This window comes from Drosophila ficusphila, unplaced genomic scaffold (assembly GCF_018152265.1).
Source record: "Drosophila ficusphila isolate 14025-0441.05 unplaced genomic scaffold, ASM1815226v1 contig_256, whole genome shotgun sequence".
Lineage (NCBI taxonomy): Eukaryota > Metazoa > Arthropoda > Insecta > Diptera > Drosophilidae > Drosophila > Drosophila ficusphila.
Window position 1 is genome coordinate 103,745 of NW_025064156.1, and position 15,096 is coordinate 118,840.

A 15,096-nucleotide genomic window follows, 5' to 3' on the forward strand; every position below is an offset into this window, starting at 1 on the left:
GGAAAGGAATGTGTACATAGTAGCTCGTCGATCCTACGATTCGAAGATGTTGGATTCTTGGTTTCTTGCCCAGCCAAAGTTGGTAAGGGCTCACACCCTTCAACGAAGATTTGCCCGTCCTATTGAGAACGTAGACTGCTGTGCTGACCAACTCGGCCCAAATTGCTTCTGGAAATTTGATTTCTGGATTAGAATATTTAAAAGTTCTCGCCAATTTGACTATCGTTCGATTCTCTCTCTCTACACCGCCGTTTTGTTCTGGAGTATAGGGAGCAGTGAGTCGAAATGTAATACCACCTTCCTGGAGAATTTGTCTCACTCCTGCACAGTCGAATTCTCCTCCGTTGTCAGTCAGGAATTCCCGAATTGTGTGCCCTTGTTGCTTGGCATGAGAAACCATGTGTCGTAGTACGTCCTTGACCTCTGACTTCTGCTTAACGATGTACCCGTATCGAAACCTGGTGAAATGATCTTTAAAAACTACCAGGTACCTCTTCTTTTGGAAAGAATCCTCAAACGGGCCGCAAACATCGCCTGACATCAGCTCCCCTGGCTTCGCTGCTGGTTTCCTCGTTCCGAACGGCAATCGATGCGCCTTCCCAAAGATGCAAGGCTCGCAAAAGCTACTCTCAAGCTTGACTTTAATGCCCATTTCTCTTTTGAGCATGTCCTTGATGTGGTTCTTATCCTGATGACCCCACCTCTCGTGGTAGAGTTGGAGAGTAGAAGTTCCTGAAGTTGCGACGTTGACATCGACATTTCGTTCTGGAAGAATGGGCTCGATCCCTGCTCTGTAAAGTGTTCCTCCGACTTCTCTGGCTCCAACGAGGACAATCTTGTCATTAATTTTGAGAGTGCACTGTGTTGCTGACGACTCAAAACGACTAGTTGGATTATTGTCTTGGGCAGCCAAAACTGAAAATAGATTCTTCGTTATATTTGGAACAAACCACACATTTTCTAAAGAAATAAAAAGAATTTTTCCATTGACAAACGTTTTAACTTTGATTGTGCCTTGTCCCAAAGCTGATAAGGTTTCGTTTCCAGCTGCTCTGATCCAACTCGGATTCTCAAACTTCTCAAAAAACTCGAAATATTTTGCAGTCTTCACAACATGTTTTGTTGCACCGTTGTCTATCCACCAGTCGACCTCTGAGTTTGCCTCTGCTGCAAACACGCCGTTGTGGACTGAGACGAGAGTTAACGTTGGTTCTGCGCAATTTCCTTGTTCAGCATTCTGCTTGCTCGGCTTCGGACATCCATCCTTCTTCCATTTTATACAGTTCCTGACCCAGTGCCCCTTTTTCTTGCAATAGTGACAGGTATCAAATCTCCGACCAGATGCTCCTGTATCCTGACGATGGTCCCTTTTTGCTGTAGTAGGAAAAGCCTCCTGGCTTTCCTTTTCATTATTATCTTTTGATCTAAAATTTCTCTCAAACATTACTACTTGATTAGTTAGTTCATCGAAAGTCTTTTCTTCTTCTTTTGTTAAGAGCATCCAACTTTGACGGAACGTTTCGAATGTCTTTGGCAAAATGTGCAGCGTTTTGCAAACAAGTATTAGATCTGGCAACTCATTTTCGTTTTTAACCTTCAAAGCTTGATTTAACTCGTTCCAAAGACTACGCAATTTTGCTATGTGAGTTGATACATCGTTACCTGGATTCCAAGAGAAAGCAAAAAACTCATTGCAGATCCTGAATACCTGGTCCTTTGCAGTTGCTTCAAACTGATTTTTCAATGCTTCCCATGTATCGTGAGCTGTCTCCTTGTCCATAATCTTCTGGTACACTGAGTCCGTGACCGCAGTGGTAATCATGGATTTTGCGTAGCTGTTGGCCTTACGAAAAAAATCACTCTGCTCCTTGTGCTTCTTTTCTACTGCTGTTGAGGCATCTTCTGGCAATGGTTCCGGTTTGACGATCTTACCGTCCAACGCATCGAGAGCACCGTCGTGATAATCTATCAGGTCCCTAATTTTTCTTTTCCAAATCGGCCAATCGGTCGCACCTGAGAGCTTCGTAACGTGCTTCGCCAAATCCATCGCAATCGAGCAAAATAAACCTTTTTCTTTTACTTTAAACTGAACAAAACGTTCCTGGGCCCATAACCTATTATATCTTTAACTTCTGTAGTTAAAAAGGACAGTAAATTCGCAATATTTCTTAGCAAATCAAACTCATGTTTATTTACACTCTTCTACAGCTTTTTAAGTTATAATTTGTAGGGATGTATTTAACTCGATACAATCGATATATTTAAGGAGCCCTTTAACTTGGCGGATATTTTTGAATTCGTAACACTTAACTTCAACAGTAAAGAGGCTCTCTCTTTGCATAAACTGCCTTAAGATAGGGCATCAATTGAGGGGGTGCAATTCCAGCAATTGTCGTGCATGCGGAGCTAAACACCAAACCCTCCTTCACTTGGGAAATTTAGCCTCCGCTTCTTCACAGGCAGGATCACAGCTTCCAGAAGCTCTTGCCGCTGTCTCACTCAATGCTGTCGAAGAACCATCTGCCGTGCCTTCCACATCCACTGCTCTTATTGCTCAGGATTTCAGTACTGACATTGTGCTCCTAGCCACTGCCACCGTTCTCGTAAAAAATCGGTCTGGAGTTTTCGTTCCATGTCGAGTCCTTCTTGGTTCGGGCTCTCAACTGCATCTAATAACATCCCGCTTTGCAGATCAGCTTCAAACAAAGAAGATGAAGTCCTCGGCATCTATTACTGGAATCGGTGATTCGAGCTTTGTTACAAATGGGCACTCAGTTAATATTACGATGCAGTCCCGAACGTCTGAATACACGGTGAACCTAACCGCAGTTATTCCCCCCAACATAACTGAGCTACAGCCTAGTTTCAATGTGGACGTCGGCAGCTGGAAAATACCGCAAAACATTAAATTAGCTGACCCTACATTTTATATCCCTCAGCGTGTGGATCTTTTGATTGGAGCCAGTTTGTTTTACGAGCTGTTGTGCGTTGGACAAATTAAGCTCGCACCAGGATTACCGCTTATTCAAAAGACTCGACTGGGGTGGGTTGTTTCCGGAGGATATGGCGTCTCCAATGGTACTTCATTTATCTCGCCCCTTGCTGTACCTCTCGTTAGTAAGGAGAATAGCTTGGATCGCCTTGATGATCGTCGAAAGGTTCTGCTAATAAAATCACCATACGCAGACATCGTAGCCTGTTCCAAATTTGCAAATTCCTTCGCTGCCCTTCAAAGGATTTTCGGATACGTCTACAAGTTTATCAATCGCATTCGTCAGCCGGATCTTAATGCGTCGGATATCCAAAGCGACATAAAGTCCTTGCAGTCTAAAGGAGTAGGAGCCCCATCTAATTCGGTTGGATCTCCATTTTCCTTTATGGACCAATTTGGACTTTTTAGAGTGGATGGCCGACTAAAAAACTCGTCGCTGGACTTCAATGGTCGTCATCCAATCATATTGTCACGAAGCCATCCTGTCACTGCCTCCATCATTACTTACTTTCATGAGCGTAATCTGTACACTGGACCTCGCGCCCTATTCTGCATAGTTCGATCCCAGCATTGTCCTATTGGGGGGAGGAAGACGGAACGATTGGATGGATGGCAACGTGTGGCCTATTTGCAGCAAGTCCGCTGGACCCGATGGAAAGAAGATTACCTGACGCTACTGCAGCAGCGCTCTAAATGGCGTACCCCGAAGCCTGGCCTTGTTGTCGGTGACGTGGTGCTGGTCAAGGACGAGAACTTGCCTCCGAAGAAGTGGCCCCTAGCGAGAGTCCTTGAGTTTCTGTGTGGTGCAGATGGAGTTGCTCGTGTTGCAGTCCTCAAGACAAGATCAGGAGTGACAAAACGAGCAGTTAATAAGCTGTGTCTGCTGCCCCTTAAGGATGCTGTTGAAAGCCAGGCTTCCAACGGGGGGAGTATGTCGGGTTATCCAGCCGCAGCAGATCTTTAGGATCTCTTAATGCTAGCTCTTTGCTTATCTGCATAATTACCATCGCTCTCTCTCTCTTTATCTTTCTATTTGCTCTCTCTCGTTGCTTGTCGGCTTCTACTTTGGGTCAGTAATCGGCAGATCCGCGTCTCAATTTGAATTGCATTACTTCTTTTCGATCTCGCCGAACATTTATAACTCATTTTCGTCGAAATAAAATCGCTGCTACAGAATTCGAAAACAAAATTTTCTTCGTGCATAATTACTTCAACAGCTAATAAAAAAGCTTTTTAGCTCAACATTTATAATATCTCAAATTTTAGAAAATACCTTCAACTTCAAAATCCATTACAAATATTTTAAATTTGGACACGTAATAAATGAACTGACCACTTCAAAGTTCGGTTTTGCTATGAAATGTTCGCGATGCGCGCAAGCTGCGCTGTGCAAATTAACACCTTCTTACAACTTTAATTCTATTTTTAGAAAGAACCGTTAGATTTACAGAAAAATATAGTGTGCCATCAAGAAGCTTGGACAGTTTAGAAACGAATAGTTTACTTTTCGTACATTTTTGTTGTTATGACTTTTTTTATTTTTGGCCTATGGGCGCAACCACTGTGCGCTGTGCAAATTAACACCTTCTTACAACTTTAATTCTATTTTTAGAAAGAACCGTTAGATTTACAGAAAAATATAGTTTGCCATCAAGAAGCTTGGACAATTTAGAAACGAATTGTTTACTTTTCGTACATTTTTGTTGTTATGCCTTTTTTTTTTGTTTTTGGCCTATGGGCGCAACCACTGTGCAATGCCTATCTTTTCTTCCCGGACCGTTTGTGTTGAGAGGTCCTGGGCCGCTCGACAATGACATAGGTTGAGTTGATAAAACATAATATTGGAGCGTTTTCAGCGCCTTCTGATATATCGGGCACATGTGAGTCTTATTTGGCTCGGCAGTCCTACTACATAGGATGCAGGCAGGTTTTTCCTTGCCCTCTTTAGATGCATGGGAGCTGGCGCCACAGTTAAAGCACTGCTTGCTCGCATCATGTTTACTTCTGCATCTTGGCGCGATATGGCCAAAGTTTAGACACTTAAATCATCTTCTGGGCTTGATTTTTGCACGAACTCGGCAGATGGACCAACTAATGCGCAGGTTCTTCTGACCAAGGAGTTGGTCTGCTACAATTTTTTGGAGCGTCATCGAAGCAATTTGGGTACCGCTGTAGCCCTTCCTTAGTTTGGGCGCTGCATCTGCGTTCAGATCGCAATCCAATTGCGCGAACACTGCCTCTAAAACTTCATCGGCTGTGGTCCATTCGGCGATGTTGCAGATCTCAACTACCACCTTGTCTGAAACTGACTGAACCTCAGCGTTTTCTCCAAGAGCATTTTGGACTGCCTTTTGGAGGCCTGGGGTGTTTTCATCCGCAGCTTTGTTCATCCGTAGCAAGATTTCGCCTGCCGCAGTGCGCCTAATAACCGTTACACTTTGCTTGTACGACTGCAGCGAGCTTTCGCTCTGTACCGCCTTTAGAACGTCAGCATATGCAGCTTTATCCTTGCATTTCACCAGGATTGCATATGGCCGGTTTTTGCGCCTGGGTGGCTGCCTTGCTCGTGACTCCACTTTCTTCCAGTCACCGTCTTTGGCTCCTGCTGACGGTGCTTTTTTTGCCTCGCCTTTTTGGGCAGTGCCTGGTTCAGCACATGGCTTTCCAGGTTTGGTGGCCCTGTCATCTTCAGGAAGAGGGAGCGGTGATGTTTGCACACCATTTGATACCCGTCGTGGGGGGCTGCGTCCTTCCGCAGTTTTCTGGCAGCAGCTGTGATGCTCAGCATCCTTCGGGGAACTCTGCAAGTAGGAACTAACCGACTCTTGGAGCTCGCGCAATCGGGCCATGGAGTTTTTCATCTCCTGGTTTATATGCCTTACTGGCTTTTTGGCGTTGACCATGGTCAAGAGCTCATCCAGGATGCGGCCAATCTCACTTATCGCTTCAAGGGGTATAGGAGAGCACTTCGATTTTTTGGGGGGCGTTTGCCTTTGGCCAGCTGTAGGGCTTACAGAGTCCCTGCCCCTTTTCGGGGTCTCGGCTTCATTTGTTGCGCAGAAGGCGAAAACTTCGCCCACTCTGACTATCGGCGGCGAAGATGCCGGAACGCCAGCCATAGCCGGTGGTGTCCTCATCAACTTACACGACTTGGCAAAAACCAAGTCGGCAACGCCTGCTTCCTTACGGGAACCACCTAACTCTCTCCTTGCCTGCGTAGTGGGCTCCCTCGGTGACCAAATGTTTCCTTCTGGTGTTTGACCGATGGAGGTTATACCGCCACGGCTCGGTCAGCAGAGCCTCGTTTAGTAGCACCAATAATAATGGGGAGGTTGGCAGTCAGCCAGATCCGCGACCTTTGCTACTTTTATACCCACGCAGGAGGCAAGAAAAGTTAGTTCCCACTCCAATAAAAATTTCCAAATAAATTTTCAAATAAATTTGAGCGCCAAGATAGCCAAAAGGAGCCAAAAGAAGCCAATGGCGATAAAAGGCTAAAAAAAAAGCCAAAAAAGTTTATAAACGCCCAAGTTGGCAGCCTCCGAAAGCTTCGAGTTGGTAATCAGCTGATCACCTCTGGAAAGCAGATCGGAGAAAACTTAAGGAAGGAAAAAACTCGGCCAAGATGGTGCCGAGTGAAAACTCGGAAGATGCTCTCCTGGAGCCCCTCCGTCCCCTCGCCGTCAGTTGGAGGACGCCTGCTGGACCAATTATCCACTGGGATTCCGCCCAATTGGACCGGGCTTGTTGTAGCCTCGATCACGTGAGCAGCGCAGGTCCGATTGGCATCACAATTTTTACTCTCTAACTTTTTTCGCGCAGGAAAACTTAGGAAATAGACTCGGAAGTAGAGCGACGCATAAAAACATGACCGGCGGTTTTCACAATTTTCGCACTCCTCTGTGGGGTGTGTGTATGTGTGGCAGTTTAATGTCGAAAATCTTGTGGCAGCTGCAGCGACTGACCTTTGCATGTTGTGAGGAGTTGGATAACTCCCCACAAATGGTATTGAGTTGGCTAAAGGAATAGCAGAACTGCGTTGGACCTTGGACCCGTTCACGCGATCAAATTAAAAAGTAACGGGATCGCGGTGGACCTTGGACCCGGTCACGCGATGCAGTCAAAGAAATAACGTGATCGCGGTGGACCTTGGACCCGGTCACGCAATCGAACCAAAGAAAAGTAACGAATCGGCGTTGGACCTCGTACCCGGACGAAAGGGAGACGCCGAGGATTAACGGGACCCGTAGCCCTATATAAGCGGGGCAGCAGGCAGTCGACAAGAAGTCAGACGCGAGTTCAGATCAATCAACAAGAAGTCAAGCGAGGACGAGAAGTCAAACACGAGAAGCAGGACGAGAATCAGGATCAACGGCGTGGACAAAGGACACCAGGATCCTCAAGCAAGTGATATACAAGGAGCAAGATCGCTACGTCGAGACGTTCAGGACTTTAATTTGCAAGTCTCAGAATTGAGACACAGGTAACTGATGTTCTGTAGGCAGCACACAACATTATTGAGACTGGCATATTGGCCGACGGGTCCTGACCAAGTCTACACATACGAGGCCTTATACCGTATACCGTAGATTCTGTCAGATTGTGATCCGGCCTACGCTTGGTCCGCCTCGTGGCGAGGGTTGTGGTGCGACAAGCCGCGAAGGACGCGCAGTTGAACTGCACGGGTGTTTTCGCCGAGAACCCTGCGGTGTCTGCCAGAGTCCAGGAGCAGCAGAACCCCGAGAGTCGAGGATTGAACAGCCCCAGCACGGAGTAGTAGAGACTAGGGTGGAACATACATACGCCTGGAGAACACGGCACCTGTTTACCCTAGTCTGAAAACGGTGACGTTTCCCATACCTCAATTAGTCTAACTCCCCTCGAGAAATACCCGAAATCAACGGCGACAATCGAGCGGGACCATTGGAGTGGCAGACACACCAGAGGAGGCGCCGCGGGAATCATACCGAAACTAGTTTTATATCAGATATTCGGATTCAGAGATCGAATAAGTAAGTTTGAAGTCAAGAAATCGAAGTTGTCTTCTCATTCACTGGTTGGGCAATCACGAGATATACATTTGGTGGGACAAACGAACAACAATTACTGAGCTAGCAGCACAATTTCGTAGCGAGCACAATAAAACAATAAAATCAGTTCGTTATATCTGGCGCCCAACGTTTAGATAGCATAAGAGAATCAGGCAAAAGCAGGAGCACCGGGCGAACAAGAGAGGAACAAGGAACCCCAAGGCCAAGCCTGCCAGACTACGCAAAGGTCGCAAAACAGGTTAGAGAGTGGTCGTTCAAGTTCGACGGAACGGAAAAGCCACTAGAATTCTTGGAACAAGTAGAACATGGTTCCTCGAGCGATGCCAGAGCTACTACAGGGGAAGGCCTTAAAATGGTTCATCTCAAACATCTCTCATCAGCGAAAGCTTCCAGACATACTTCCTACCGAGGGATTTCTTTACCAAATTGGCAGACAAAGTGAAGCAGAGGAAACAAGGTTTCAGAGAATCGTTTAAGGACTACATGGTCGACATGCAAACATTGATGAGGCCTCTCTGAGAGTATCCGAGAAAGAAAGAAAAGAAGCCCTCGAGACGATAAAAGAAAACTGCACTCCAGATCTTAGGATCTGCCTATGAACGTATGTAGTACGTAGTACGTACGTAGATCGACGACCAGGAGACACTGATGATCCTGGCGGACGAGTACGAGGAACTCGAAAAGGAGCGAGAGGCGTTCGTGCAGGAGAATAGTTTCTGCAAAAGCAAAAGACCATTTTAAGCGCAAGTCACCTGCAGAAGATGCGAAGAATTGGAGGCCCCGGTGACGTCTACAAGAGGCCAATGGACACCACAGACTGCAAGCCCGCGAACCCAGCAAACGAATTCACATTGGAGACCGCCGAATACGATGTGGAGGACATGGACACTGGGCGCAAGGGTGCCGACAGCAGCGCTTGCTTTTCTGCTTCATCTGCGATAAAGTGGTCTTTAGAAGCGTAGAATGCTGTCAAAGCATGGGAAACGTAGGGGTCGCAGACAGCAGATATCAGCAATAGTGGCCATCGGACAGCAGAAATACAAGGCCACTATCGATACAGAAGCCACAGCAAGCATTATAAGCGAAGCATTGGCAAAAACACTGGCAAAAACACTGGCTGAAGTAGGGAAAATCGAAGACACAAGACGGCAAGTTAGGTTGACAGACGGAAAGTGCAGCGAGATATCGTCGCGGCTCAAGGTCATGGTCAAATTCGGAAACAAAAGACTGGACATGAGCCTGCTGGTACTCTCAGGAGTGTTAGACGCATTGGTACTAGGATGGAGTTTCCTAACAGGCATAGGCGCTGGCCACAAACTACGCATTCCGGCGAGAAAACGGCACAACGGGTGGCTTGAAGAAAAGTTGTCAGTGGCGGTGGTTACGAGAGCTTTTTAAATTCAGAGCTAAAAGGTTTTCAAGGGATAAAAAATCCGAAGGTCCAGGGAGAAATCAACTAGAAAGTGGACGAACTGCTCAAAATGGGGTGCATAGAACACTCGAGAAGCCCGTACAGCTCACCCATAGTTATGGTCAGGCAGAAGACAGGAAAATGGAGACTACGAGTATGAAAAAACAATATCCATTTATATTGACAACAAATACGCGTTACTTGTGATGCAGTGGTTTATTTCTTTGGCGAGATTTAGCGAAAAACGAAAACGAAAGCGAGAGTTACGCAATGCGTACGACAGGGAGTTCAATTTTCAACTAACTTTAATTTCAACAAATTCTCTTACATGCTAACCTAATAGTAATGAGCGGGAGAGCGGCGGCCGAATTCGCATGAAAGCTTTATCAAGGCCCCGATCCCCGCTTTACACTAAACCAAGCAAATCACCAAACACCGCCCCCTCTGAAGGGACGACGTTCTTCAGGACAACATCGGTAGGAAAGCCAAACGATGGATTGCTCGCCTAAACGTCCCCTCTGCCGTCTTGACGTCCGCCACTCGGACCTTCCCATCAGTGCTGACGTGCACCGCCACTACGCGCCCGATCCTCCACTGCTGGGGCGGCAGATTATCCTCGTTTATGTTGTGCTAAATGGCTCACAAAAATCGACGCCACAGATATTAAAAGGGCGGAGAGCTCGGAGTCTGTCTGATGGCAAGTTCCCCATAATTTGCGTGAAGAGTTGCGGCTTGCATCGAAAGCAGCGCATGTACGAACGAACGGTTCGGCGACATACGTCTTGAGCATTGACCAATCAGATTTTCTCTCGCAAATGACTCACAAGAGCTCGAGGACCAGCGTGACAATTCGTAACGTGCAGATATCTGTTTCTTTTTTAGAATTTTGCCGTCACTGAATTCGTGAGATTGGATAGCTTCTACAATTTTCTCGAAACCAAAATTCAGTTCTCTTGGCGTAATGCTTTTTTCGAAAGGCAGTAAAACTTTCTTACACCTCCGAATAAATCGAAAAACCCACACGAAAGCTCTCAGAAGCTTCAGGTGCGACGAAAAGGACTCGATTTTCTGAAGCAAGTAGTTGGGCTCTGGTGTAACAACAAGAGTTAACGCCGACTTGCGTAACTCACTCGACACGACTTTTGAAGGGAGTTCGAAGTGTTATTGTTACAAGCCAACTACTTTCTGTGTCGAGTAAAAATGACGGCACAGCGAACCAAATGGACGTTAAAAGATCTTCAACGTCACATCCTCAAGACACTATATCCACTGGGTTGACTTTCGTGGGAACGTGTCGCCAAATTGCATTCTCCGACCACTCTTGGATCTCAGCTACTCGGTTTTAGACGAAAACGGACAACGACGGAGGATGAGTTTTGATCCAATGCAGAGTGATCTCGGAGTCGGTCCATAGGACCACTTTTTTGATAAGGCAATGGCCTTACACGATTAAGAAGATCTGTTAGAAGGTGAGCTGCACACAGCTCAAGGCGAGGCAAAGTTTTCGTCTTGAGGGGAGCTACTTTGGATTTGGCAGTCAGTAATGACACTTTCAAACCTTCAGCAGTTTGAGTGCGAACGTAGATGCACGCTCCATATGCTCGCATGGAAGCGTCAGCGAAACCGTGTATTTCAATCGGGACTTGCGGATCTGTTTGAACGAATCGCTATACCTTGACTTTGGGCAGTTGCAGCAGAGTTGCTTTGAAGGCTTCCCACGACGTTTGTAGCTGCATCAGTAGCGACTCGTCCCAATCTAATTTTCGAAGCCACAGCTCCTGTAAAAGCGTCTTTGCCTTCGTGACCAAAGGACACAATAGGCCCAGTGGATCGAAAAGTCTCGCAGTCACGGGGAGTATGTTTCGTTTTGTCGGACGAAGATCCTGGAAAGAGTCATCCAACCGAAATTGGAAGCAATCTTTACCAGGTAACCAAACCACTCCAAGGGTTTTAGTCACATCTGAGTCAGCCAATAATGGCATGATAGCGCTGTCAGATGCGGAGATCTCTGGGCAGTTTGAAAACCACTTTGCCAATTCGAAACCTGCCTCTTGCAAAACCTGAGAAACTTCATCACGAAGGCTTTGCAGGTTCTCAACGCATCCGGCGCCTGTCAACAAATCGTCAACATAAAAATCATTCTGAATGACCTTTGCGGCATTTGGATACTTAGCTTGCGCCATCTCTCCAAGCCGCATTAAACACCGGATTGCCATGAAGGGTGCTGGCGATGTTCCGTATGTCACGGTATTTAACCTGAAGATCTTCAGAGACTCAGAAGGATCTCGTCTCCACACTATGAGCTGATAGTTTCGGTCAGCTTCGTCCACCATCACTTGGCGATACATCTTTTTAATGTCCGCTGCAAGGGAGAACCTGTGCATTCTGAACCGAAGTAGCGTCGAATACAGCTCCTCTTGAATAGTGGGGCCTACCATCAAGATATCATTCAACGCAACCTGCGTCGATGTGCGGCTTGAGGCATCGAACACCACTCTCAACTTGGTTGAGGTGCTTTAAGGCCGCAGCACGCATTGGTGCGGAATGAAGTAGTGTGGACCATCTGGAATTTTATTATCAGTTAAAGATATATGGCCCATTGACGCATATTCCTCCATGAAGTCCAGATACATTTTCTTTAAGGAAGGATCTTTGGACAATCTCCTTTCCAGCGACAAAAATCTACGTTTCGCATTTTCATACGAAGAACCAAGAGTATTTGGGTCAGATTTGAACGGCAAACGAACCGAAAATCTCCCAGACGACAGTCTTTGAGTTTTCTTCTCAAAGTGTTGTTCACAAAGTTGCTGCTCAGGAGTATGGACTTTCGTCTTAGGCGGGAAGTCCTCCACAGACCAAAACTTCTGCAAGGTTGTGTCGATTGACTCCAACGCTTCTTCCTGGCAGCTGAGATGTACCGAATTTTCTGCCTTAATTTTGGTTTCCGAGGTACATCTCCCTGACACTATCCAGCCGAGAACAGTTTTTTGTAAGATGGGAAGTTCAGGCCCCTGCTTTATCTGGCCGACTGACAGAATTTCAAAAAATGAATCTGCGCCGATAAGCATGTCTATTTTTTGGGGCTTGAAGAAGAATGGATCTGCCAATTTAATATTTTCAGGCACCCTCCACCCGCTGGTGTTCACCGCTTGATCCGGATGATAACCAGAAATATTCTTTAAAATATAAAAATCGGACGACAACTGGCTGCTCCCTACTCGCGACTTCACTATTGTATTTATTTTCTTTGTTGCTTGGGCATTAGTTTGACCAATGCCCCGCAAGCTCATACACACATCCTCTCTTTAAATTTGTAGTCTCTGAGCGAGCTCGTCGGTCACAAAATTTATTTGTGAACCAGAGTCAAGCAACGCTCGAGCCACAACAAATTCGCCACTTTTCGATAATACGCTCACGATAGCTGTGGCAAGAATAACTCTATCCGAAGCAGTCGCATGCAAAACATGTGAAGTGGATGGAGTCTCTTGCATGAGCGTGGACTGAGGAGGAGGCGGCAATGCGAGATTTGTCTTAGGCGAGTATATGTGCAGCAAAGTGTGGTGTGAAGATTTGCACACCCTGCACCTGTTCGACTTGCATTTTTTGACAGTGTGACCCTTGGGAAGGCAGTTTATGCATAAGGGCACTCTACTGCACTGTTAGAGCTGCGAAAGAAGCGAAGTTTCCTGTTTGATGCTCTTCTGATGTGCAAAACACCCATAGGGAAGGGTCGTCCCGGGCAGAGATCAATGAAAAACTTTTGTTTCCACTCTTCTTCGGAAAAGTCTGGCTTGGCTGAACATTTTTCGGCTTGGAAGCCTCTTCGGCGACCATGTGTTGGTATCGCCTGTCCAGAGCCGACTCACATTCGCTCCAAAGCGGAAGCGAAGTATAGTCCAACTGTTCTTCCCACTTTCTTTTTGTCCCTGCATCGACTTTGCTCATGATTAGATGAATGAGGATGGCATTCGTTATACGTTTGTCATCCCCAATGGACAGCAACGAATCGTATAGAGCTCAGACTGTGTCGATCAGGTTCCTCAAGGCTGTAGCTGATGGCTGGGACATTTTTGGCAGATTAAAAAGTGTCGATATATTGTCGAAGAAAATCAGACAATCATTATCGTACACCCGCTTCAGGCTATCCAGGGCCTTGGGATAATTGGCCGCAGTTACTTGAAATGCCCTGACTGTGCTTAAAGCGTCTCCAGTTAGACACGATATTCAATGGTTACATTTTTCAATACCGTGTCATCTTTGTCAACAAATGTTTCGAAAAGGCTTATAAAATTTTTGAATTCGGAGTGCTTTTCAAAGAATATTGGAAGAGAAACGCTCGGCAAGCGGCATTGGGGAGTGCACCTTGCCGGTGGAGCGGATTCATCGACGCTCCCACGCCTGCTTTTGTTTATAAGTGAAATTAGCAGAGACTTGGCCATTACTGCGGTCTCTTCCAATTTCTCACAAAACAAGTCTTCTGGGTCTCTCACTTCTATTTGATTTTGAATTGTCGAAGCATTTTCTATGTGCGAACTTAAAATCTCTAAACGACATTCTTATTCGACTGTATTCAAAGATAATCTGTAACATTCGTATGACAGCCTTTCGTATATAAACATCAAATATAACAACCTTTGTATAACGGACATAAACCACCCTCAAAAGCTTCAAAGCTCCTTTGACCGATCAATGTAACTAAACTTCAAAGCTCCTTTAATTACCATATGTTTCATATTAACTAATGTAAGATTACGATAAGAACATAAGAACAGTAAGGATGAAGCTTATGCATAAGAACCAATGTAAACCGAAACGTGTAAAAGACGGGCCTTGAGCTCGAATAAAGTCATTCAAACATTACGCCTATTACAACACAGGGATTGAATTTTGGGAAGTCGTCATGGATGTGGAGCTAAATCGATGCTTAGCGGCCCAACGCAAATTCCAATTTGCTGGTGCCACAGCTGTAAATTCCACATATCTGGAAATCGTTTTACCATGGTCCACTTCTGATTCCAAGAGTATCGATGACTCTCGCAACTGGTGAAAGGCCCGTAACTCGTACGGAAACATTGTCTACGTGTCGCGAACGGTGTTCACCCCTTACAACTTCGAACCCGGAGTAAATGGCAGGGATACGGACTGGCATCAGTGGCTCTCACGGAGAATGGCGGCGAGGATGTCAATCCTCACGGGTACCGTAACACAATGGCGATGAACACCGCCCCCCTGGAACGGGACTTGCAGGAGCCACTGGCCAACATCAAGGTCATGTCGCGTGTCTACAGGGTCCGGCACTCGAAGTGTAACCAAATTTCAGACCGCTCGTGCAACTTATGTAAGGGCATCAGCAGACTGTATGTTTGCCAAATGGCAGTTAAATATATTGTTTACAAACACTTAAAATCATTTTACCGAGGGGGGCGCGCGAAAAAAATATTCGCTATGAAATTCAAACGTAATAGTGTAATTGCATTAGATTTAGCTGGAAAATCACAACCAGAGATTGTTCTTGAGCTCAAACCGCTTAATGTGATTAAAGTTTTCGTTTATCGCACCATAACCCGTTACAATGATACTGGTAGCATCGCAAAACGCCATGGAGGTGGTCATCAAAAAACTGCAACGTCATGTGAGAGGGT